The sequence below is a fragment of the Lithobates pipiens genome, unplaced genomic scaffold (genome assembly GCF_037356315.1).
Source record: "Lithobates pipiens isolate NorthernLeopardFrog02 unplaced genomic scaffold, aLitPip1_a1.2 Scaffold_25, whole genome shotgun sequence".
Lineage (NCBI taxonomy): Eukaryota > Metazoa > Chordata > Amphibia > Anura > Ranidae > Lithobates > Lithobates pipiens.
Window position 1 is genome coordinate 4961979 of NW_027507787.1, and position 26767 is coordinate 4988745.

The following is a 26767-nucleotide window of genomic DNA, read 5'->3' on the forward strand; positions in this document are numbered from 1 at the left end:
TCGTTATTTGTACATCTCCACTATACTAGGCAAAATATGGACTGGTTTGAGGATTTGAAGGAAAAATTTAACTTTAGCTATTGACTTGGGACAAAAAAAACGAATGGAATCTTTAGAGAAGGCCAAATCATGCAGTGTTCAGCTTTACTCAAGAATAGGCAGTTTTGATTTTCACACCTGCTCTTTACCTGCTAGTCTTTCTGTCTGTTATTGTGTAGAAGTGTAGAAAGTTCTACTCACACTCATGCATTTTATATGGACATATGTCAATTTTATTGTACTTTACTCATAATAATTACTTTAACAAAAGAATTTACATTCCACATTATGCTACCGAAATTAGTGTGTGCTGTAAATTGCCTTCAGCATTGCTCCCGTTTCTTCTTGCTGGAGGCCGCCATTTTGTCGAAGCCCGGATCAGTCATTTGCTTATTGAAAACTCTTCCCCTCTCCTTAGTCTTTAAAACAATGTCACTTTCTGCAATTTAAAATGTGTGCATTTCCAGCCTTGATTGTACCGTCACGGGCAAAAATATTGGCACCCCGCATTTCTGTCAGTGCACCACTTCACCCAGAAAATTGTTGCAATTACAAATGTTTAGGCATTCTCATGTTTATTTATTTATATTTTGTATCGGTATGATACAAAAAATTGGAGAAACAAAAAGCCAAATCTGATACATTCCACACAAAACTCAAAAAATGGACTGAACACAATTACTGGCACCCTCAATTTTAATATTTGGTAGCTCACCCCTTGCAAAAAATATCAATTGCTTCCTGTAACCATCAGTGAGTTTCCTACACCTCTCTATTGGAACTATTGACCACTGTTCTTTCCCCAACTGCTACAGGTCTTACAGATTGCAAGGGTTCATTTTCCCAACTGCTGTTTTGAGGTCTGTTCACAGGTGCTCTATGGGATAGCCAGTTCAGTACGCTCCAGTACTTTGTCTTAAACCCTTTCTGGATGCTTTTTGACATGTGCTTTGGGTCATTGTCTTGCTTTAAGACCCATGACCTCTGACTGAGACCCAACTTTCTGACACTGGGCTTTACATTGCACCCCAGAATTCTTTGGTAGTCTTCAGATTTTATAATGCCATGCACACAATCAAGACCTCCACTGCCTGAAGCAGCAAAGCAACCCCAAAACATCAGTTAATCTCCAACATGTTTAACTGTAGGGACTGTATACTTTTTTTTTTTTTTTTTTTTTATTTAAAGGCCTTATTTTTTTTTTTATAAAAACAGTAGAATGGGCTTTACCAATAAGCTGTAATTTCTGTTTTGTCTGTCCACAGCATATGCTCCCAAAAGGCTTTTGGCTTTTTCAGGTAAGCAAACTCCAATCTGGCTTTCTTATTTTTCTATGTCACTAGTTGCGTACTCCTGGGTCTCCTAACATAGCGTCCCTTTTTCATTCAGATGGCGATGTATAGTGCGAGCTGACACAGTTGTACCCTCTGCCTGAAGGTCAGCTTCTATTTGTAAGTTGCTTGAGGTGCTTTATTCACCATTCAAACAATTTGTTGCACTCTTTCTCTTTCGTCCATGTCCAGGGAGATTAGCTACATTGCTATAGGCTGCAAACTTCTTGACAATGTTACGCACAGTGGACACAGTAACATTAAGATCTCTGGAGATGGACTTGTAACCTTGAGATTGTCCATGCTTTTCCACAAATTTTGTTTGCAAATTCTCTGATTCTTTGCTGTTCTTTCTCTTCTCCATGCTCCATTTGGCGCACACAGACACACAACAGAAAGGTTGAGTCAATTTTTCAGACTTTTTAACTGGTTGCCGGTGTGATTTCTATATTGTTAGCACCTCTAAATTGATACAGTTGAGTTTTTAATTACAGGAGCATCACAAACTTGAAAGGCAATTATTTCTTACAATCCTGAGAAGGTGCCAGTCATTTTTTCCAGTCCATTTTGGAGTTTTACATGCAATGTGTCAGATTTGGCTTTTTGTTTCTCCACTTTTTTGTGTCATACCAATACAAACAAAATAAATAAACATGAGAATGCCAAACATTTGTAATTGCAACAATTTTCTGGATGAAATGCTGCATTATCAGACAATTGCAGGGGTGCCAATATTTATGGCCATGACTGTAGGTCTTGGCTCAGCCCAGAAAGGAAAGCTGCTGTTCATAGTGTTGCTGCTGCTAAGTGAGAAAAGAGAGAATATCAGGGAAGATGAGACACTATCCTTGTAAGTTTAACTCTTTTGTATGTTCCTGGCAGCAGAGTTTGACCTGTTAGCTCTCTTTGTTCTTTTCTCTTTCACTAATCTGTTTCCTGGGCACAGTCTGTGTAGTTCCTGTTGCTTCCTCTCCTCTCAGCAGCAGTAAATCTTGAGGCCATTGGCAGATCAGCCTATAGTGACTCACTGATTATCGGCACAGTGCTGAGTACAAGCGAGACCCAACATGATCCAACACCAAAGAGATGTCGCCCAGGACCCAAAAGGTAGCTCATGCATTTTGAGGGCAAGACCTCTTCCTCAGAGCCCTTGGCGTTTGATAATTTTGAGTCTCAATTACCACTGTACTATGAGGCAGTGGCTTGATATGCTGTTTACCTTCACTGTTTGCGAGAGTGTTTTTATTTGCCTCTATTAAATCACTGTTGGGATAATACACTAGGCTGGCGTGCCTTGTGTTTTGTATTTTGCAGTTACTGTTTGGACTACCCTGGTCATTAGAGGACAGCAAGGCCGGATTTACCCCCGGGTGACATTTTAAAGCGAATACAGGCTTGCTCCTAGCCCACCACACTCATGCACAGGAGGTTTTGAACCTTTTTTCTTTTGATATGATTTGACAAAAAGGAAGCAGTGTGGCACTAATGATATCACTTTGCTCTATCAGCACGTTCCCTCTGAGCAAATGCATAGCAAGGTGATGGGGGGGGGGGGGGGGGTGTGGAGGGCTGGAGGCGCCCCTTGTGGACCTGCCGCAACTGCTCTTTAGACTCAATTTGTTTATCCTGGAGTTCAGCTTTAAGACACTGTGGAGCAGATCCACTGAAGAATTACTCCATATTGCCGGCAGCACCAGAAGTTAGTGAGGGGTCACGTTAAAGCTCCTTTACTGATTGTAAGAATTTGTGCATACTTGGATGTCCATATCCAGGCAACAGATTCATTTCAAGGTTTGTTACTGTAAAGGCTAAGCTTACATTAGAAAAAAAATGCAAGTGTGTGTATATATAATATGTATATGTGTGTACAGGATCACTTTTTAGGTAACTAGATCAGTGTCAGTGGTCCAGAGGCCTTAAGGGTGTTAATAACCAGTATGGACGCACTAAGAAAAAAAACTCTTAATTAGGGTCTCAAAAACTGACCTATCTATTGTAAGAGACTCAAGGTGAGATCCCGCCACTGCAGAAGCCTGTTGGCACGCTGCTGTGCATAACATTATTCCATTGTAGTTCTCTTCCCAGTTTGTTGCTGTGATATTTGTGTTCTTTATGTTGGATGGCAACATAACACTACAGTAGACAAGTAATGTCAGCCCATGACAAATGAGCTCCTGTCTGCCAACCATTCATCTACTTAATCTGTTTAATTTATCTAGTTACGTTGTCCTTAAAGTAGATCTATCACACCAAAATGAGTAATTAGCGCGGTGCCAAAACTGGCCAACCTGTAGGTCTCTTTAGAGTCTTTCTTTGCTACCTGGTTTGTACGTCAGTGACTGCTGCTGTAATTATATTTGGGTCTCGTGATTTTAAAAATCTGTATTGCCCAATGTTTGATTTTAGAGCAGACTAGAACATGAAAGATCGAAGTTTGGTTGGTCAGATCAGCAAAAAACTCTTTTTGACGCGCTGTTCCTAGCTGGTATAACTGATACAAAAAAATCTTATATACAGTAATTTGCGGTTGTCCAAGGGACATCCATCAGCATGTTACATAGGCCTCTTAAACACAGGGGGCTGTAAAAACGGATAGTTGAGCTGTGATTTTAGCATCCCCCCGCCCCCCCAAACTAGCCACCAAAAAGCTATTATAAAGTCGGAGTGGCGCTGTACACATACTGCTATGGTTTGCATTGTGACATGCCCAATTTTTATGCAATTTGACAGGCAACACAGTCTGTCAAAATCGCCTATTGAATTCAATGGGGCCATGCCACAGCCTTGAACCAAACGCTTGTGACATATTTGTGCAGCTCGACAAAAAACAAAATGCATTCGGGTGGTGGCAGGATCACCTCCTGAACATCTGACAGCTGCTTATCCATCATCTGAAAAAGGATCCATTGTGGACCACATTTCTGAAGCTGCCCAAGTGTGAACTTGTACTGTAATGTGACAAGTACGTGTTTTATGTACTATTTGGCTTGTTCATTATAGCAGTACAAGGTGCAAACTGCAGCAAACGGTGACAACCAATTAAACTGCATGTTGCTGTATTTAGATTCATGAAAATTTAATAATCAGTTGCACACTTTTCTTTGCCCTGTTAAATACAGTGAGGGGAAAAAAGTATTTGATCCTTGTCTGATTTTGTACGTTGCCCATTGACAAATGATCAGTTTATCATTTTAATGGTAGGTTTATTTTAACAGTGAGAGACAGAAAAATGCATTTCAAATAAGTTCTATATTGATTTTGCATTTTAATGAATGAAATAAATATTTGATCCCCTATCAATCAGCAAGATTTTTGGCTCCCAGGTGTCTTCTATACAAGTAACGAGCTGAGATTAGGAGCACTCTAATGCTCTGAGATTAGGAGCACTCTCTAAGGCTGCTTTCACACTGGGGCGGTATTCAGGCGTTACAGCGCTAAATATAGCGCCTGTGTAGCGCCTGAAAAAAACCGGCCCCTTTCCCTCCAGTGTGAAAGCCGGAGGGCTTTCACACTGGAGCGATGCGCTGGCAGGACGGTGAAAAAAGTCCTGCTAGCCGCATCTTTGGAGCGGTAAAGGAGCGGTGTATTCACCGCTCCTATACCGCTCCTACCCATTGAAATCAATGGGACACCGCGGCAATACCGCCGGCAAAGCGCCGCTGCAGCGGCGCTTTGCGGGCGGGTTTAACCCTTTTTCGGCCGCTAGCGGGGGTTAAAACCACCCCGCTAGCGCCCGCAGACCGCCGCTAAAACGACGGTAAAGCGCCGCTAAAAATAGCGGCGCTTTACTGCCGACGCCGCTCCCGCCCCAGTGTGAAAGCAGCCTTAATGGGAGTGCTCCTAATCTCCGCTTGTTACCTGTATAAAAGACACCTGTCCACAGAGGCAATCAGTCAGATTTCGATCTCTCCACCATGGCCAAGACCAAAGAGCTGTCCAAGGATGTCGGGGACAAGATTGTAGACCTACACAAGGCTTGAAGACCATCGCCAATCGGCTTGGTGAGAAGGTAACAACAGTTGGTGCGATTATTCGCAAACGGAATAAACACAAAATAACTGTCAATCTCCCTTGGTCTGGGGCTCCATGCAAGAGCTCACCTCGTGGAGTTTCAATATTCATGACAATGGCCCAGAACTACACAGGAGAATCTTGTCAATGATCTAAAGGCAGCGAGGACCATAGTCGCCAACAAAACAATTGGTAACACACTACGCAGTGAAGGACTGAAATCCTGCAGCGCCCCCAAAGGTCCCCCTGCTCGAGAAAGCACATGTACAGGCCTGTCTGAAGTTTGCTAATGAACATCTGAATGATTCAAAGGAGAACTGGGTGATAGTGTTGTGGTCAGATGAGACCAAATTCATAGGAATGCTACCTATGACCCCAAGAACACCATCCCCACTGTCAAACATGGAGGTGGAAACATTATGCTTTGGGAGTATTTTTCTGCTAAGGGGACAGGTCAACTTCACCGCATCAAAGAGATAATGGACGGGGCCATGTACTGTCAAATTTTTGGGGAGAACCTCCTTCCCTCAGCCGTGGCATTGAAAATGGGTCCTGGATGGGTATTCCGGCATGAAAATGACCCAAAACACACAAACAAGGCAACAAAGAAGTGACTCAAGAAGAAGCACATTAAGGTCCTGGAATGGCCTAGCTAGTCTCCAGACCTTAATCCCATAGAGAATATGTGAAAGGAGCTGAAGGTTCAAGTTGCCAAACGTCAGCTATGAAACCTTAAAGCGGTAGTAAACCTGCTGAATTATTATTATTTTTTTTTTCATACCTGTAAGGGAAAAGGCATAATGAGCTAGTTTGCAACGCATACTAGCTCATTATGAAATGCCTTAAAACGAGGCCCCAACATCTCGCCCGATACACGCCGAGGGAGCTGACATGTTCCCTCGGCGTGTCTTCTGGATATTATGTGAGTGGCGATATCGTCACTCCCGCGCATGCACACGGGAGATTTCTTTCCGGCAGGGTCCGGCGTCTGCCGAGCTTCCAGCCGAGAAATTCCTGTGCGCATGCGCCGCTGCAGTCAGGCTCATTGCCAGGGGAATATCTCTGCTTGCATCAGGGTTCCCAGAGACCCTCCCGCTTGCATCAGGGTTCCCAGAGACCCTCCCGCTTGCATCAGGGTTCCCAGAGACCCTCCCGCTTGCATCAGGGTTCCCAGAGACCTTCCCGCTTGCATCAGGGTTCCCAGAGACCTTCCCGCTTGCATCAGGGTTCTCAGGGAGCCCCCCCGCTTGCATCAGGGTTCCCAGAGAGCCCCCCGCTTGCATCAGGGTTCCCAGAAAGCCCCCCGCTTGCATCAGGGTCCCCAGAGAGCCTCCCTCTTAAAATCAGGGTGACCAGAGAGCCTCCCTTCCCCTTGGGGACCCCTGAGACTTGAGGCTTTGGGTCCCAGATTCGGGGCTATAGCCCCAAAAGCCACCCCCTAGCGATGCCACTGAAACCTACCATTAAAATTATAGACTGATCATTTTTGTCACTGGGCAAATGTACAAAATCAGCAGGGGATCAAATATTCTTTTTCCCTCACTGTAACCTATACCTGTGTCTCCATAGTTTTTCATCTTTTTTGTTTACTTCTCATGCTATTCCCCTTCTCTTCCTGTGTTTTTTGTTACTTTCAGATTTTCTGACATTCTGTATTCAGGGATGCTAAATGATGAGTTTGCTAGCAGACTCCAAATTGACCATTGGACGCTATGCTGGTCCCTGGCACTCCAGAAGGACATTAGCAGTCTGCTCATGGACAGATGATTAGCTCATTTGGTGACTGCCGCACGGCGTATTCAAAATATTCTACCACGATTAATGTAGCCGCAGAGTTCAAAGCTCTGTTGATCTAGGGGCATGAAGGGGAAACGCATAGAAGAGAGCTGTAAATTGGCGATGAGTGTAATTTAACAGTGACACAATCCACTGGAAATGATACTTTGACAGATAGCATCGGGAGATTCTACATTTACTTTCTCCAATTGTGCCGGAATCACAACAGAGACCTCTACTGCAGGCTTGACAAAGGGTTAACTTCCAGAGCTAAGAAACAAAACATCAGTAAGGAGTGTCGGCAGTTCCTCACAGCAGATACTCTGCGCTCCTCCAGCTTCCCACTGCTAGCACACTGCTGAGGTATAGATTCATGGCTTGTGTTCCCTCCACCCCTCAGCTATAACAATCATGGCATTGTTTTGGAAGATCTGCTCGGTGGAAATGTTATACTGTTCACAGGCATCTTCCATAACTTTCTGCAAAGAGAACATAAAGCTGCCTTCATGTTTTAAAAGTAGTAGGGAGTAAAAAAAATTTTTTATTAGGAAATCATTCTCATTGAGATTTCGACAAAACGCAAGTGGCGGAAGGAGCACTCCTTATCGCAAGCATGTGTCTTCACCGCGCTTACCTCAGTATTATAGAGGAGGATTTGGGGGCTCCGTTTTATAAATAATATAAATCTGTTTTCTTGAATAAGTGGTGCAGAGTCGCAGATCATGTTAGCGGGCTCTGTGTTTTTTTTTTTTTTAATAATTTAGAACAGCTCACGGTAGACCCCACACAACTGGCGTTTTTAATACTGGTACCTTCTTTCTTACAGTGGGAACATAACGTAATGCATTGAATGAGCACAAATCTGGAATGCAAGGGTTCACCAACATTAGAGGCAGGAGATTCTGTCCTATGAGGCTGCATGACACCTGACCCTCTGTCTGGACAGTGCTGATTGGCCCTGTGCTGATCACATGCACTCTCCCAAGCAAAAAAAAAAAAAAACAACCTCTCTAACAATACACACCAAACTGAGCATGTGCAGAGTGCCCCAAAGCTTTGCTCTATCAGGAGAACCCCTATAAGGGTTTTTGCACAGCTTTAAAACCTGGGATTTTTGGATGCAAGAGGAAGGCACAAGTGCAGCCTGATAACGTTTTGGACAAAGCTGAAATATACAATGGCGAGACACTGTTCTGATGGGTACCCGTTTTTAGGGCAGCATGTGCTCCAAGGAGGTATGCCCTATAAGAAGCTATCTTGCATCTGTTGCATATGACACTGAACACCTACATCCTAAGCTTGAGTAGTGCTTGGAACAGCATCCTGCTGCAGTGTATTTCAGCCACTCATTGATTTTGACAGGCTGAACCTCCTTTTTTCACCCAAAAATGTTGGGCTTTTGTGCTATAGAAGCCGGACCATATGTGTGCACAAAGTAGATCAGGGATCTCCAAACTACGGCCCTCCAGCTGTTGTAGAACTACTCATCCCATGAGGCATTGTAAAACTCTGACATTCACAGACATGGATAGGAATAATGGGAATTGTAGTTCCTGAACAACTGGAGGGCCATAGTTTGGAGACCCCCTGCCTTAGATTATTAGCCAGTGAGGAATACAAGTGGTTAAGGTTCATTTATATTCTGTATTCATGCACAAAAACAGGCACACTTGAGAATCCTTGTTCACGGAGTAAAAAAACCTGTGATACCAGGGGAAGAGTGATGATTGGTCTGGAAAATCCAGTTGTACACCTTTTTTGTTTTCAGGTCAATGTCTACCTCTGCCATTGTATTTAGAACGTACCCATAGACAATCCCCTTCATTGCTTTACCTGTCTGATTGCCTAACCTATAGGCTTAGCTATGCAAAATGTTGTATCATGAATGACTAACGCTCCTCATTTATTTTGTGTTTTGCTATTCTCTGTTATGTAAGTCTTCAATTAACGAAACTGTTAAGTGTTACTAAACCCACAACAGTAAAATCAGTGTGTATATGCAGTAAAGCATGCTTATTATACTCACTGTGGAAACTATGGGGTCAATCCTCCTCATTGTGTATAAAGGCTGTTTGATTCTCTCCTGTTCCTCCCCTTCTTCCACTGTCCCCAAATCATCTCATGATAGAGCAGAGCCTTGGGGGCAAGCTGCACATGCTCAGTTTGGTGTGTACTGCTAGAGCGTTGTTTTTTTCTTGGAAGCATGTGATCAGCACAGGGCCAATGAATGAGAATGAAAACTCCTCCTACAAGTTTTAACCAGACACTGATAGAAGTCATGAGACTGCTATATACTGCTGATGCGAAAAAGTATTTAACAGTTTATATTTACAAAAATAATTACATTTCTGTGTACTGTGGGAGACCAGATATAGTGAATGCAGGGTCCTGGGTTTAGTAATACTTTAAGTTAGCATTGTGTAACGTTAGGAAGCTTGAACAGTGACCTTGCTCAAGGCCAGAGCATGCAAGGAGTTTAAGTGGGGTATCTTATGTGGTCATTGGGTATATCTATATATTCATTTTAGTGTGTGTGTGTGTTTTTTCTTTTTTTCTTTAATAGATGTCACTTTTCTATGCCCTTGGCAGTGAAAGGTATGGTCACATAAAAGCAGCAATGTACTTGAGCTGTTAATTGTATATGGGAACGCTTGTCCTTTTATATCATGTGTTATTTTTCTCATTGTTTGCAGGATAATGGATTTAGGCAAGTGAGCAAGAGAAGGGAGCGAAAAGCTGTTGGTCTAAATGCACTGGGGCATGCAGGTGAGTGTCTTTTCACTTCAACTTCTCTTAATGCACCTCACATTAAATAATGACAACAGAAAACTACCCACAGTAACGTATTTTTTTTCATAAGATTAATACACGATTACCCCACACAAATGTTCTGTTTATGCATTTACTGCTGTGAAGAACTACAAGAGTAAGTCAGGTTATTGTCTAATTTGTAATTTGCGTGGGCACTCTTTTTATGGTTTTATCTTTTTGTGTATTGTTCAGTTGGCACTGTGTATTTTATGTAGAATAGCAAAGTAGAAAAAAGAGAACTTTTGAACTTATTACTGGGACTTGCATGCATAAAGGGTATTTACCTGTCAATTGAAAGCTTTTTATTTTTTATTTTCTTATTTTGTTTAAAGTCGATCTGTGGTGCTTACTGGGTTTGATTTACTAAATGCCACCAGACTGTGCATTTTGCAAGTGCAGTTGCTCTGGACTGCTTAGTAAATCAGGTGAAGCTTCACTTTGCAAAAAATACTGAATCGTATGCAAGGAAATGTAAAAAAAAAAAAATGCATTTCTGCCTGCACAGTATTGCATCATGGAAATAATTTTTTGTTATGGAAATCAGCACAGCTTTCCCTCAATTACTAAGCTCTGGAGCAATTGCACTTAGTCTATTTGCCTTAAATCAACCCCAGGTGTGTCATAAACTACTATGTTTTATTTTTTTAAAATACTGTTTTCATTCTTTGTTGTCGATCTTCTTCAGGCATTTCCTGTCTATATGCATTTGCTCCAGCATTGGCTGATCATTATTCTAGACCAGTTTCTGCAAGTGGCAATGGTGAACAATGCCAGTGTAAAGTGTCCCCTGTCATCTCCATCAGGGGCGCATGTGACAGATTTCAATGCAGAAAAGAAATATGCATATGTTACCCCATACCATGGAGTGGATGAACGAAAATCTTGAATATAATGAAAGTTGCAAATTTAAAAGAATAATAACTTCTGAAATAGCATGTTAAAGTGTTGTAGGATAAGGCCTCGTTCACATGGACATATAAGTGTACACCTTTGCTTGCAAAGGATCCACAGGCGTTCTGTGCATCCCCATGCAGGCGGTCCAATTCATGTCAGTTGGGACGCATCAGCTGCACAGACACAGCCGCTGCTCCCGATTTCTATGTGGGTTCAGGTGCATGTCTGTGTACTCACACTGAGTTTGGTGACCCACACCCAAACTGATATCAGATTGGGAGCAGTGGCTGTGCCCACTCAGCTGCGGCATTCCAGTTGACTTGACTTGAATGGGACTGCCTGCTCTCAGATGCATGGAAACTCTGTGTATCCCAGGCAGGAAAACCTTGCGCTCACAAGAATTTACATTTAAGGAACAAGACCTTCGACTTTAAAAGTTGAGCAAAGCAGAAGATATATATATATATATATATATATATCAGAAGATAGATCCCCGTGCTATTTTTTTTTTCGCGCATTGGTGTAGATCCTTTTCAAAAGGTAGGGCATTAGGTTTGAGGTTTGGGTGCTGGTGGGGATGGCCATGCTCTCACTTCTACATTCGATTTTAGAGTAGTTTTTTAACAGTGAAACATGCTCTAAAAGTATGCACAATTTACCGGTTTTCTTTAGACGCAGTGAGAAACTTTTGATTTTGAAACCTTGATTTTTTGTGGTCTGGGAACAGGGTTAGAGAGGTTACAGCCTTTGTTGCCAGTTTCCACATTCATAGCATTTTAAGTTTTGCTCTGATTGTGGGTCTGCAAAGCAGCGTAACTTACCCCTGGCCCTACAATGAAGGTGTTTAGTACTACAAAGATATGTAATAACACCACTGAGCTATATGATGCCATCCTATTTGTGCTAATTTGCCTTCAAAAGTATTCCTAAACTGATCAGAATGAGAATTTTATGTTTTAAATATTATATTTAAAGACCATAGTATAAAGAAGCTCTTAGAATCTTCAAAATTACTTATAAGTATCAGTAAGTACAAGTCTATCCCATGGCTCCCAACTGATTTTGAGGGACTGCCCCTGGTTTGGAACAAAGTCCCTCTGTCCCTCTTTCCTCCCCATTTGTCCCTAATTTTGATCTGATTTATATAGTTTTATATAGAATGCACTTTTTATCTTTCAAAAAGTGTTTCCCAGTGCTAAACCTTTCTAAATGGCTGCATTTGTACATTTTAAAAGCCATTGTATAGTAAAGTAGTGGTAAAATAATGCACTTGTGGGTTTAACTTATATTTTATTTTTGTATAATTCTTCTTTAAGGGGGCGTGGCAGGGTGTGTCCTATGTCTACATAATTTTGCTAATAAGTGCCCCTCGTTCCCATCTCAAAAAGTTGGGAGGTATGCTATCCTATGTGTGACAGTCCCAATTTAGTGGGTCACTGCAATGCCAAGATAACGACTATGACAGTTTAGCAAATTGTGCCATACTTTATCACCCTTATGTTGCGTACAAACGACCAGACTTTCCGACACACTAAGTCCGACGGTCTTCCTGACGGACTTTTCAGTGGAGTTCCGACGGACTTCCGAACGAATGGACTTGCCCACACATGACCGGACTAAGTCCATTCAAAAGTTTGTTTTGAATGTGATGACGTAAGGCGGCCCAAAAAAAGGAAGTCCAGTAGCCAATAGCTTTCCTTCCGTCGTATTGGGTCTGTCGGACCAACATACAGACGAATGGTTTTCCCAATAGGAATTTAGTCCATCAGACAGATTTGAAACGTGTTCCATTTCTAGGTCCGTCAGATTTTTAAAATGAAAAACTATCGGATTAGCACACACACGATCAGATTGTTTGATGGACCGACTCCGTCTGACCTAGTCTGCCGGAAAGTCCGGTCGTGTGTACGCGGCATTAGAGATATGACATTGGCTGCCTGATTTGTATCCAAAATTTCGGACGAATGGTCTTTCATATGAAGACTCTCTTCATAAACTGTAACACATTTCTCTTTTGATACTGCACATTAAAAAACCCAAATGCAACCGTACCAGTTAATCAGAATGTAGTAAGAGAACGGTCACCCACTGCGTATCTATGATCACTGCCTAATACGTGGTGCATGGCAAGCCAGCCACTTGAAATTAGTCATTTAGAAAAGTACAAAAACTGCCATCAGCCCAGTTTGAATAAAAGGGTCATGCTTATTCCTTTCTTGGATAAAACCAGTAATTCACATCCATGCTGGTTGAGTTTATGATTTTGCATAATGCCATAAAAGATTTGAACCCTGCATTCAGCTACATGAAAATTGCACTTGTAGCGCATTAAATTGTGTATTTTAAGGAGGAAATGTAGAACTGCAAAAAAGATTGGTCATCTGATGAATACAATTTATATTCTAAATGTCCCCATTGGTCTGAACACTTGGTAGTTTGATGTGTGAACTTTGACTTAAAATTGCATTTTTCATATGCCCCCCACCTTAAGCCTGTAAATAGATTTATTGTGAAATTGATGTCAGAGTATACAAAGTGCCCCCCACCTTAAGCCTGTAAATAGATTTATTGTGAAATTAATGAAGTGCACTAGTATTGAAATTACACATGACGTGGGTGAATGTGTAAAGATGATCAGCGGATACATGTTGAACAAGGTGTTTGTCACTTTAACCTTGTCATTATCATTCTCTGTGTCTGTCTGGTGTGAGCAGTGAAGGAGAATGGGGACATAGATTATTGACCTGAAATGCTTTTCTCGGAAGAATGCAACAGTGACGTGAATTGGTCAGATCATGAAAGGCTTGTTAGGGCTGGAAGCCAGTCTACATGCAGTGAGACTCAGCCTCAGATTCAGGGGAAGAAACAAGCGCAGTATGTTCGCCAGGAAAAAAATTGCTGATCCTTGAAGTGGGAGAGGAGGAGGTGGTGCAGCCTCCATGTGCCTGACTCCTGAAATGAAATATTTCTCTCTGTGAGAAATTCAGGTCCTTGCAGGTCACATGGTCTCCTTTCACTGGTGGAGAGCGGAATGTGTTCTGTGGTATTTCCTGAGCCTTCATAAACAGGAGGGGGTGGGGAGGGAGACAGACGATGAGAGAGGGTTACTCTGGGAGGGGCAATGACAGCGAGCCAGAAGAAAAGGTGCTGCATTGCTTAATCATCTGTCTGTTTTACTTGTAAATGTGCAAACACAGATCTGTTATTTGATAGATTAGACTTTAACTTGTAGTTCAGTGATAATTACAGGCCACGTGTAAAACGACAGTATAGAATACAGTTTGTATTACTCCTTGAGGCTTTTAAAAGCTACGGCTTGGTACTTGGGCCTGGATTTGTGCAAAGGAAATATAGGCCTGAGCCTATAATACCAGCTTGCATTGCCTCCCCCCATTTTTTATTTTTTTTTTGCATTCTCCAAGTCCACAGGGAGCAAAATATTGGAAAACGAGTGTTAATATGTAGCACTCATTGTAACACCGTGCTCTTATGTCATTTGGATTTAATTTGAATTCCTGTAGTCCTCTCTGAGCATGGCAGAGCTCTCCCAATTCTGCTCTGCCTCCCTCTGGAGCATCAAATTAGTAGATTAGTGATCTATTGTTCACTAAAAGCCAGCAATAGATCACTATTAAAAATTATCTGTTGCTGCAGAGGTGTGTAGGGGGGCTGAGTCAAATTCCCCTTATCTTAATCAGATATCCCATCATCTGATCCAGCCTTCCATTAACCTACAGGACACACAGCCACATAGGCTGAAAAAAAGACACTAGTCCATTCAGTTTAAGCAGTAAACAAATAAAACACAAATAGAAAACCTCCATATGCACTATCCTATTCCCACAGTTGATCCAAGTGAGATGAAAAAAGCCCTAATAAAGCATGATTCAATTTGCTTCAGTGTCGAAATCCATGAGGAAATCAAATATTTCCTGGATCAACTACCCCCATTGTTACCTCTAAATATTATCCAGTTATGTTTTGTGCATTTAGCAATGTATCCAGCCCTTTTCTTTTGAGCTGGCCAGAACTAAGGAGTTTACTCCACATTTTCACAGCTCTTACTGTGAAGAAGCCTTTCTGTATATAAAGGTAAATCTCTTTGCCGCCATATGTAAAGCGTGCCTCCTTGTCCTCTGCGATGGCCTTCAAGTGTATAACTCAACACCAAATTCACTATATGGACCACTTATGTATTTTTACATGTTGATCATATCCCCCTTAATCACCTCTTCTCAAGAAAGAATAAATTCACTTCCTCCAATCTTTCCTCATAGCTGAGCTCCTCCATGCCTCTTATCAGTTGAGTTGCCCTTCTTTGCACTTTCTCCAGTTCTCCAATATCCTTTTTGAGAACAGGTGCCCAAATGAACTGAAGTGCACATTCTAGATGAGGTCTTACTAATGATTTGTACAGGGGCAAAATGATATCCCGTTCTCCCTGGAGTCCATACCTCTTTTAATACAAAGGATTTTGCTCGCTTTTGCAACCGCAGCTTGGAATTGCTTGCTATTAAATATATGATCTACCAAAACACCCAGATCCTTCACTGTCATTGACTCTTTCAGTTGTACTCCCCCTAGTATGTATGATGCATGCATATTCTTAGCCCCCAAGTGCATAACTTTACATTTATCAACTTTAAACCTAATTTGCCACATAGTTGCCCAATTAGACAGAGCATTGAGGTCGGCTTGTAAATTGGAGACATCCTGTAAGGACATTATTCCACTACATAGCTTGGTGTCATCTGCAAAGACCGAAATGGTAAGTCTAGGTGCACATATGTGCGATGCGGGAACCAGCGCGATTACAGCGCCGATTCCCACATTGCTTCTCTCATTGGCAGTTCACACTGCCCTCTGCGAACCGCTGCAGGTGTCAATACAATGTTAATGACACCCCCAGATCAGTTCACAGATCACGATGCGAACTGTGAACTCGCACATGAATTGGCTTGCATGGGTGAGAACACCCATGTGATCAGATTCTAGTGCGGGGAGAAAAGTCTCTGCACTATTTTCCTTTGAATCCATTGCGAGTTCAGCCATACAACTGTATGGCTGAACTTGCGTTGCACAGACATCGCATGTGATCGACACCTGCGGTGCCTGAGATCGCACATATGTGAAGCTGGGCTTAATCCCAGACCTTATATCTTTTACTTTTTAACAAATTTATGAGGGTCCCAACGCTGAACCTTGGGGTACACCACTGATAACCTTAGACTATTCAGAGTAAGAATCATTAACCACTACTCTCTTAATTCTACACATTTACAAACTGATATGTCCAAGCCTGTAGACTTTACATTACGCATTAACCAAATGTGAGGAACAGCGTCATCTGCTTGGAACGAATTAAAGCCAGCAGCTACAAATACTGCAGCTGCTGACTTTTAGAATAGTGACACTTACCTGTCCAGCGCGCCCGCGATGTCGGCACCCGAAGCCGATCGCTAGGTCGTCTGTCGGGTCCTGCCGCCGCCATCTTGGGTATGGGAATCAGGAAATGGAGCCTTTCGGCTTCATTTCCCGGTTCCCTACTGCGCATGCGCGAGCCGCGCGGCGCAATCCGGACGGTCCCCGCTGCCTCTGGGAACTGTGTGTTTCCCAGCAGGCAGCGGGGCACTTGCGCAAAGGGGCGGGCAGTTGCGGAAAGGGGCGTAATCTACGCCCCTTTCCGCAGACAGCTATCCCGGAAGTGGGTGCAGTTACCTGGATTATCCAGGTAACTGCACCCCCCTCCCCCCTGAAAGGTGCCAATTGTGGCGCCGGAGGGGGGGGGGGGATCCCGATGAGCGGAGGTCCATTTTAGGGTGGACCTCTGCTTTAAGTTCTCTGGAAATCTTTTGCACTTTCCTAAATTAAAAATTGAGCTTTGACTTTGACACACCTTTTGTGATGCCATCGTTCTTGGTAGACTTTGATCACCATATAATTTGGGTATCTAATTATATAAAAAACTGCTTCTGGAGCATTGCACAAAATATTTTTAATTTTTCTTCCTAGTTTAAACATTTTAAATAAAATATATGCATTGAAATCTTCTACAAAGTCTCTACAAATCTCTTCCACAAAAATATATATTCAACATACTTCCATATATTATGTAGGATATTCAAATGTTACCTAGCACAGTGTCGGCTCATCTCTAACATGGAGGAAAAAAAACCTCTGGGAGTGAAGAAGTTAAGAGAGGACCGTGCCTGTAATTCAGCATGGAATCCTATCTGTAAAACATGCCTTTTTTTCATGTGGGTCAGCAATGGCATAGCAACAGGGGTAGCCGTGTTAGCAACCACAGCTGGAAGCTAGCTTTGACCCTTGTTTAAGAATTTCTATTTCTTTCTCATTGGGCCAATAGAAGAATCATCATGGTGTGTTTATCACTTAGAAGTATTCTTTGATGCTCAGAAGTGGGTTTTATTGTGCAGAGTCTTTGGTATGAATGGTAAGTATTACAAAGAAGCTGTGACCGAGAGTACACAGTTTTAAGCTTCCAGGATCGATATAATACCTAGAGTGAACAGGGACTATACTAAAGCCAAAACAGAAAAATATATTTCTTTCCTTTAAGTTTTTATTTATTTTTAGTAAAGTTATTTGAGTCTTAAGCTCAGAATGAGTACCTAACCAAATTCCAAAGCATCTGGGTAGCCCTCTCAGCAAATGTTGGCACAGCCAATAAATGCCAAATGCCCAATTTTCTTTATAACCTTTAGAGGAAAGGCTGCATTAATTTTAAACAAATGTGAAGCCATTTTGGGATCTAGCTGTAGTGTAGACGTATTTTAATCAGTGGGAGTCAAAGCTGGGGGGCATACACTGATAGAATTATACCACTGACCGGTAAAGTGAATGACATTGATTATCTCATTACAATGGCATCTGAAAGTGGGTGGGATATATTGGGTAGGAAGTGAACACGTTGTCGCTGAAGTTGATGTATTGATAGCAGCAAAAAATTTGCAAGCGTGAGGGCTTGGGTGACTTTGACAATGGCTAGACTGTAATGGCGAAACAAGGCTTTGTAAGAGATTTCCTCTCGCTTCCTGTTTTGGCAACAAATTTTTACCAGAAAAGAAGTAAAGGAATATCTTCAACAGTTAAAAGCTGATGGAGTTTCTAGCCTTCTGCTACTTAAAAAAGCATTTTTACTTCTGTCTGTGTTGCTGCTGCAGAGTTTTATTCGCCTCCTGTTAAGTGGAAAGGTTGTCCCCGGGACAGGACGTGACAGGCAATCCCTCTAATGGAGCCTTGGAAAGCAGTAAAACCTGGTAGGAGTTCTAATCCTTCCTCATGTTATCTGAAAAAAAAAAAAAAAAACCCTTGGCTTTAGATACACTTTAAAGTGGTTGTAAAGACTCAAGGTTTTTTACTTTCATTCAATTCTTTGCACAAAGGTAAAAAACCTGTGTACAGCACTCCTCCTTCCTCAGTGGCTGAGACAGCAGCAGGAGCCATTGGCTCCCACTACAGTCAATCACAGCCAGTGAGCCAATCAGGAGAGAGTGGGGGCGGAGCCATGCTCTGAGTGTCAATGGACACACAGAGCAGCACCCTGGAAGTGGGGGCACTTGGCAGGAGGGAGGGGCCAGGAGCGTGGGTGGGGGACCTGAGAAAAGGAGGGTCAGGGCTGCTCTGTGCATAACCACTGTACAGAGCAGGTAATTATAACATGTTTAAATGATAGTGTTTTATTCCTGCGCTACCACTGGTGATCTATCAAATGTTAGGGGCTGCTGCTACTACCGGAATGGATCACACCGTATCCACTTAATATGAAACTAAAGATATGTTGGTATTGCGCTGTCCCTATATTAAATAACCCTCCGAGGGTGATAAGTATAATGCCTAATTACATAAATCAATAGTGTAATATAAAAATATATATCTATAAATGTCTACTGAATAGTATCAAAAAGTGCAAAGTGCTACATTAAATTAAATAAAATAAACACACCACAAAGGTGATAGAATTCAAATAAATGAAAATCAAGTGAACAAAGGTAAGTAACTAAAAACAGTCTCTTAGAAAATTACTATTTTGATAAAGTGCAAAAAAAAAAAAAAAAAGTAAATGCACTACAGAGTCAATTGAAAACCTCCACAGAAACACAACTGCTTCAATTGAGTGCAAAGCCAAAAAACAGTGAATTGATCATAAAGTGCCAAGTGCGTCTTATAAATGTGCAAATAAGTAAACACTCTCCAGAGGGGATATAAGTGAACCACCCTAATAATAAACAAATGATATACAAGAAAATAAGAGAGTATACCTAGACCAAAAAGAGGGTACCCTCTCCTGATCACATAGGAATAAACTTTAGAATAAACAAAAAAAAAAAATTATATATATATATAAAATAGTAAACGCACTACAGAGCCGTAAACATATGTTATATCAGAATGAATCCGGCCTCTATAGATTAAATATACATATTGAAATCCATCAAAAATAAAAAGATATAAATATTCAAGTCCATAAATAAACAACAGTCTCCTTTAAGTGCAAGTGCTTTGTGCAAACTTGTGCAAATTCAACTGAGGTGCGGATCTCCCAGTGCTTAATCCCGCTGTGATCACACTTTAGTGGGCAGTGGCCCCTTACCTATAGCAAGGAGGGATTCGCATAGAGGTATATAGATTTCTTTATATGTCTTCTCTCCTGGTAAATTCGGTCACCTTCTCCTTTGAATTTTATTCTTATTGCTCCAGAGGACCCAATAGATTAATAGAGAGGGAATACCATAGTGTAGTATCTCACATATAGCATTTATTAAAAATTTACATACACAGGGTACTCACACATTAATAGATAGAAAAAAGCCTTTTTCTAGCAATCAGCAGCAAAGTGCATCCACAGTCAGCTTCCTTCCCGTCCCTACGCGTGACATCACATCACATGACTTCATCAGGGCAATTCAATTATAACATGTTTGTTATTTAAAAACAAAAATCTGCCTTTCACTTTAATTTTGTGTCTTTATGTCTGCCTGGAGTTTAACTTTAATGGCAGTATGTGTGCATTTATGTTGTGTATATCCTACAATGAATGATGTTTGTGTGTTTCTAATGTGGCATTCTGATTTGTTTCCGGGATGTGCTTCCATATATTTTGGTTTGTTAAACTGAAGAATGACCGCTATCGCTATAATTCAGTGTCTTTCATTCAATGGCAACATGCTCTACCACATAGTTTTGTGTTGTGGACTAGTGTGAACGTTATGTCCGTTTTTGTACCATTCTTTATTCATGGCTGTGTTCTTATTTGTAAGCTCACTCCCACACATGAATGATCTCGGGATGCTAAAGGCTACTTTCACACTGAGGCGCTATAGCGCTAAAAATAGCGCCTGCAAAGCGCCCTGAAAGAGCCACTCAATTCACTCCAATGTGAATGCCCCGAGGGCTTTTACACTGGAGCAGTGCGCTTGCAGGATGGTCAAAAAAGTCCTGCAAGCCACATCTTTGCAGTGCTATAGGAGTGATGTATTCACCGGTCCTTAAGCGCCCCTTGTCATTGAAAAAAATGGGACAGCACTGCAAACCCGCTGGCAAAGCACGGCTGCAGTGGCTCTTTGCGGGTGGTTTTAACCCTTTTTCGGCCACTATAGGGGGTTAAAACTGCCCTGCGGCCGAATAGCGGTGCTAAATATAGTGCCACTTTACCGCCGGTGCCCACCCGCCCCAGTGTGAAAGGAGCCTTACTGTTGGCATGACACAGGACTGATAAAAATGACTACCCCAGTCCTCAGCAGCCCAATCCCTGTACATTTTGCAGAACATCAGTCTGTCCCTGATGTTTTTCCTGGAGAGAAATAGGTTCTTTGCTGCCCTTGTTGACACCAGGCCATCCTCCAAAAGTCTCTGCATCACTGTGCTCTGCACTGGTGGTGCCCCAATCCTGCAGCTGAATCAACTGTAGGAGACGGTCCTGGCGCTTGCTGGACTTTCTTGGGTGCCCTATAGCCGCCTTAACAAAAATGTAACCTCCTTTAAGTTCTTGATGATCCGATAAATGGTTGATTTAGGTGCAATCTTAGTAGCAGCAATATCTTTGCCTGTGAAGCAATGATAACTGCATGTGTTTCCTTGCAGGTAACCATGGTTAAGAGAGTAAGAACAATGATTTCAAGCACCACCCTCTTTTTAACAATTCCACTCTGTTATTCTAACTTAGCATTATAGAGTGATCTCCAGCTTTATCCTCGTCATCACTGACACCTGTGTTAACAAGAGAATCACTGACATAATGTCAGCTGGTCCTTTTGTGGTAGTGCTGTGGAAATGCTTTTTATGGGATTAAGTTCATTTTCATGGTAAAGAGGGACTCTGAAAATGCCCCTGCCCATTGAAATCAGTAGGCAGCGCTGTCGAACCACCAGCAAAGCGCCTCTGCGGTTTTAACCCTTTTTCTTCTGGTAGCGGGGGTTAAAAGTGCCCCTCTATCGTCCGAAAAGCGTTGCAAAAATGATGGTAAAGTGCCACTACCGCCGACGCCTGGGCGCTGGCAGTGTGAAAGTGCCCTAATTGCAATTCATCTAATCACTCTTCATAACATTCTGGAGTATATACAAATTGTTGTCATAAAAACTTGAGGCAGCAGAATAATATTTGTGTCATTCTCAAAACTTTTGTCCACAGCTGTAGAAAGGGCATAATCTGGTCACTGGCCCAATGTGGATAAGTTCCTTGATTGCAGAATTAGCAGATATACTTGTACAAGGAGGTGAGTGTGTGCGCGTGCCTCCCAAATGACAGCTATTACATGTGACTGTAGGCGGGAAACCTGAACTCTGTGCAAAACTTTATACATCCTTTTTTATGTATTGGAAAACTTGAAGATAGTCTGTGTTTGTTTTTGGCTGGCCCAAAACAGCCAGACATATACAAGAGTTGTTGGTAGGATTGTACCGATACTAGTATCAGCATCTGTGCCTATACCAAGCATTTGTATGAGTATCGGTACTTGTACCCTTTATGGTTTCCCTAGACGTTAATAATGAACGCCTCCAGCAATTAGTTGGGCTCATTATCGCACCTAACGATATTGAAAACTATTCAAGTGAGAGCCAACTCCTGCTTTTTCAACAGCATTGATGGAAGAATAATACTGAGCTGATGCTTCTGTCACACATTGGTCCAGTGTCACAGCGGATCTTAGCAGAGAGGCAACATGATGCATGTCCATCAGCTTGGTGGACTGTCTGGCCATCCTAACCTGAAACTGATCCTGCTATCTAATTATACTTCCTTACCTTATTGGTATGTCTCTCTTTAGCCAGAGGTTTAGCATTACAAATGTTTGGTCTTGTTAGCTTTTTAAGTTTGCCAGGGTCTCTGTACTTTCTAATGTATAATTTCTTTTAAGTAAGTGTATGTGACAAAAGTAAATTACATTATTCTTACTGTACATTAATATAGCTTACTTTTTATGCTGAATACTGTAGAAGTCAATTGAGATGGCTCAAACTTGAATATGGGCACGGAGACCAACCATAAATTGCAGTAGTACCTCGGATTACATGCATCTGTTGCAGAAGCATGCTTGTAATCCAAAGCACTCGTATATCAAGGCAAATTTCCCCATAGGAATCAATGGAAACTCAGATAATTAGTTTTAGTGTATGCAGTACTGCATGTGGCCAGAGGTGGGGGGGGGGGGGGCGCCGGAGAGGCTCTGAGACTACTCAAAGCGTGAGTGAGATGCCTGTCTCCAAGCATCACAGGCGCCCACGCACATCTGGCCTCTTGCAGTACTGCACACCCCAGATACTTGAATCCTGCTCGTCTTGCGAGACGACGCACGCAAATCCAGTCAGAATTTTTTTTTTTTTAAATGGCTCATATTGAGAAACACTCATAAACCGCATTACTCGCAATCCTAGGTTTTACTGTACTTACAGAAAAGAAAAGCACTGCTGATACAGTTATTGGAGAACCAATCACAATTGATCTGATAGAAGAATAAAATATGCAGCGCTGTTAGCTCTAATGTTTCTGTTAAAGTGGTGTTGCCACCAAAAAATAAAAAATAGTTTAAAATTCTTAAAATAAAATAAAATAATAATTGGAAAAAAAATATTTTTTTACTCACCTCTAAATGCCTGTTGCTAGGGGGTCCCTCGTAGTCTGCCTTCTTCATTGCCCGGGCTGGTGACATCACTTCCCCTCACGCCGCACAGTCATCTGGGACCTGTCATGTATCCCAGATGACTGTGCGGTGTATCACGGTGCGCTGCTCGCGCATGCGCAGTGGGTGCCCGGCTGTGGAGCCACAGCCGGGTGCCCACAATAAGAATAATGGCACTGCTAGTGGAGCGGGAAACGAGGGGGGGCTTAGTTCACCCCGCATCGCTGGACCCTGGGACAGGTAAGTGTCCGATTTATTAAAAGTCAGCAGCTGCAGTATTTGTAGCTGCTGACTTTTAATTTTTATTTTTTTAAGGGGCACCCCACTTTAAGTACATTCAAGAGCTGCAAATGTGCATTAACAGGATCAGAAGACAGAGCCCAGTGATTAGGCTAATGAGAAATACAGTGATGCTGTGTTACCTGGTGGTGTTATGCTAGGACAGGAGCTGGGAAACGGTATAATTTGCAGATGAAGTTAGACAGTTGATAGGCAGCAACAGTTAGACCTTAGGGGGGCCATCTGCCCTAATGCGAAGCACCAATTGCCATCCCCATATAGAAGAAACAAATCTAAATATAAATAAAGAGGGCCCAAATAAATTTTACATAATAAAGCATGTACAACTTTTTTTCTTTTTTTCTCCCTATCCATTTTATTATAGGGATCGGTGGTCATACTCTTTATGCCAGCTGGTGGTGTGACAGGGGAATGAAAATATAAATATATGTGTGTGTGTGTGTGTATATGTGTGTATATGTGTGTGTATATATATATATATATCTATCTATATATATATATATATATATATATATATATATATATCTCCAATATTTTATAATTTATCCAGCCACAGGAGCAAAAATACATAATTTATTACCGCAACTGCCAGATGTCTATGCGGTTTTCAACCATTTTGTTCGGTTAGGCTTGTTTCATAACTGAATAAATTTTACCAACATAAACATATTAATTAAATGCCAAGAACACAGTCTGTGTTTTGCAAAGCAGATCAAATGCTTCAATACTGCACTCTTAAGGAAATACAATGATAAATGTATGATTTCATACATGTGCAGTGATATATTGGACACAGTAGATTACGGTGTTTATACTTTTAATGTAATGTTTATTACCCCTTACTTTATTTTATTTTTTTGTTACAAATAGTGAATATAGGAGGAAAGTTTTGCATACAAACTTAACATTTGTATTGCTAGTAGTTTTTCAATTTTTATAATATTTTTCCATTTGCTGTAATAACATCTGTTGCCAGGAATAATATTTGATAAATAGATAATAAATCTTTGCCACATAATTTATGGGCATGTCTGTTTGGATGTGGCAATTTTTTATATCGTATATTGGCAAAGCTGGCATTGAAGCACTGCACTAAAACACTAAAAGCATAATATACCGTATGTGGCAGATTTCGGAGATTACAGTAGCCTTTTTTACGCTATATTTTTAAAGCAAAAGCCATGAAGGAATGCACTTTCTTAGAATAATGGAGAGTCCAGAGGATTTGTCAGCAGGTAGAGTGGAGATTACAACTGGGGGAATCAATGGTGGAGAATGGGTGTTCTGGTATCCAAAGCAAGCAAAGTGCTTTCTTGCATTAAGAGAGGTATGGACTCCAGGGAGAGAGATTATTTTTCCCCTGTACAAATCATTAGTAAGACCTTCTCTGGACTATGCAGTTCAGTTTTGGGCATCAGTTCTCAAAAAAGGATATTGGGGAACTGGAGAAAGTGCAGAGAAGGGCAACGAAATTGATAAGAGGCATGGGGAGATGTGATCATCATGTACAAATACATAAGGGGTCAAAAATCTGTTTTGAGTTATTTACTTAAACCAGGACCCTGCATTTAATATATATAGTCTCACACAGAACATGGAAATGCAATTATTTTAGTAAATATAAACTGCTAAATACCTTTTCCCATCAGCAGTTAGAGCAGCCTTGTGACTTTTATTAGTGTCCAGCCAAGCACTGGTTAAAGCTTGTAGGATGAGTTTCCTGACTGACCTGTGAGACTGCAAGGACAGTGCTGATTGGTCCTGTGCTGATCACATGTAAAAAAACCTCTCTAGCAATACACACCAAACTAAGCATGTGCAGCCTGACTCCATAGACTGTGTTATAAGGAAATTATTAGGCCGTGGAAGAAGGGGAGGATCAGAGCCTTTTTACACAATGCAGAGGATTGACCCCTTAGGTTCCACAGTGAGAAAAACAAGCTTTGCTACATATACAGATTGATTTTACTGTTATGGATTTAGTAACTCTTTAAGGTAATCACAAAGGCAAGGGGGCACTCCTTGCGTCTGGAGGAAAGGAGATTTCTTCTCCAATACAAAAAGGCTTCTTCACAGTAAGAGCTGTGAAAATGATGTGGAATAGACTCCCTTAAGAGCTAGCTCTGGCCAGCTTAGTAGATTGCTTTAGAAAAGATCCGGATTCTTTCCTAAAGGTACATAATATTATTATGATTATCCATTTATATAGTGCCAATAGTTTACACAGCGCTTTACAATGTAGAGGGGGGACAGCACAATTACAGTACAATACAGAAGGTACAGGAGTACCCTGCTCATAGAGCTTACATTCTAAAGGGAGGGCGTGGTGGTAAAGGTAATAGATGGGGGAATGATTTGATGGGGTTGTTAGGTGGGCGTGGGATAGGCTTCCCTGAATAAGTGAGTTTTCAGGGATCTCCTAAAGGTGGACAGGTGGATAATATAACTGGATACTAACATTTTATAGGTAAAGTTGATCCAGGGACCATCCGATTGCCAAATGGGGGATCTGGAAGGAGCAAAATTGGATCATGCTTCGCTGTTTTTTTTGTTTTTTTGTTTTTTGCTTTCTTCTGGATCAACTGTGGGTATGAGATTGTGTATATAGAATTGTAAACACATTTTTTTTTTTTTAATTGTGTTTTTCCCCCTTTTTATTGGTTAGATGGATAAGAATAGAAACTGTCCAATATTCGGCCCATGTGTACTGCAGCCAGACAGAAAAAGGTCTGCCGATTGGCTCCCGATCAGCACTCTCAGCCAATGGCTGAGAGGGCTGACTGTAGTATTCTAGTGGGGGGGGGGGGGGGGGGGATCAATAGAACAGCAGGGGAGATCGCTGTACTAACATTACATGGTTAGTACGACGGCTCCAGTCTGAGCTGCCAGGTTTTTTTTGTTCAACCCAGCAAGACTGAAAGAAGAAAAAAACCAACAGCTCAGGGGGAGGCGCTTTACTAACTATTTGACATTAGTACAACAATCTCCCCTGCTGTTCTATTGTATTCTGACAGAGTGGCGGCCCTCCAACCAGAACACTCCGGTCAGTGCTCCCATTGGTTGGGAGACGATCAGCAGATCTTTTTTTTCGGTCATGCCCCTTCAACAGAAGCCAGCCAGTCTCTGTTGGACCGACTCCAGTGCCAGTGGCAGAGAACGCTGATCAGAATGTTCTGGCGGTGGTGCTGAACCCCCTGTCAGAACACAACAGCTTAGCGGGGGAGATCACTGGACTAACCTTGCATGGTTAGTACAGCGACTCCGACCGGAGCGGTCGGTCGAATAGTGTGTACCCGGCTTAACACTTCTTTGGATTGCAGTACAGCAGAGGCACCGTTTGTCAGACCAAACAGAATATTAAAGTGGTATTAAACCCAAAAGCAAATATTTATTTTGAGTTTACCACTTTAGGCTGGGTTCGCACTGGAACACACAGAGGCTCACAGCAGGAGTCCCATACACGTCC

At 41.9% G+C, this 26767-nt stretch overlaps 1 protein-coding gene across 5 annotated transcripts in view; it reads left to right on the forward strand.

The window, feature by feature from the left end:
- ZMIZ1 (zinc finger MIZ-type containing 1) overlaps positions 1-26767 on the forward strand; it is a 466669-nt gene that overhangs the window by 245458 nt on the left and 194444 nt on the right. For all 5 annotated transcript variants that reach the window (XM_077453980.1, XM_077453978.1, XM_077453977.1 and 2 more), the window contains exon 4: positions 9851-9923. The gene's annotated coding sequence lies outside the window, so the exon portion shown is untranslated. The remainder of the gene's footprint in view (positions 1-9850; positions 9924-26767) is intronic.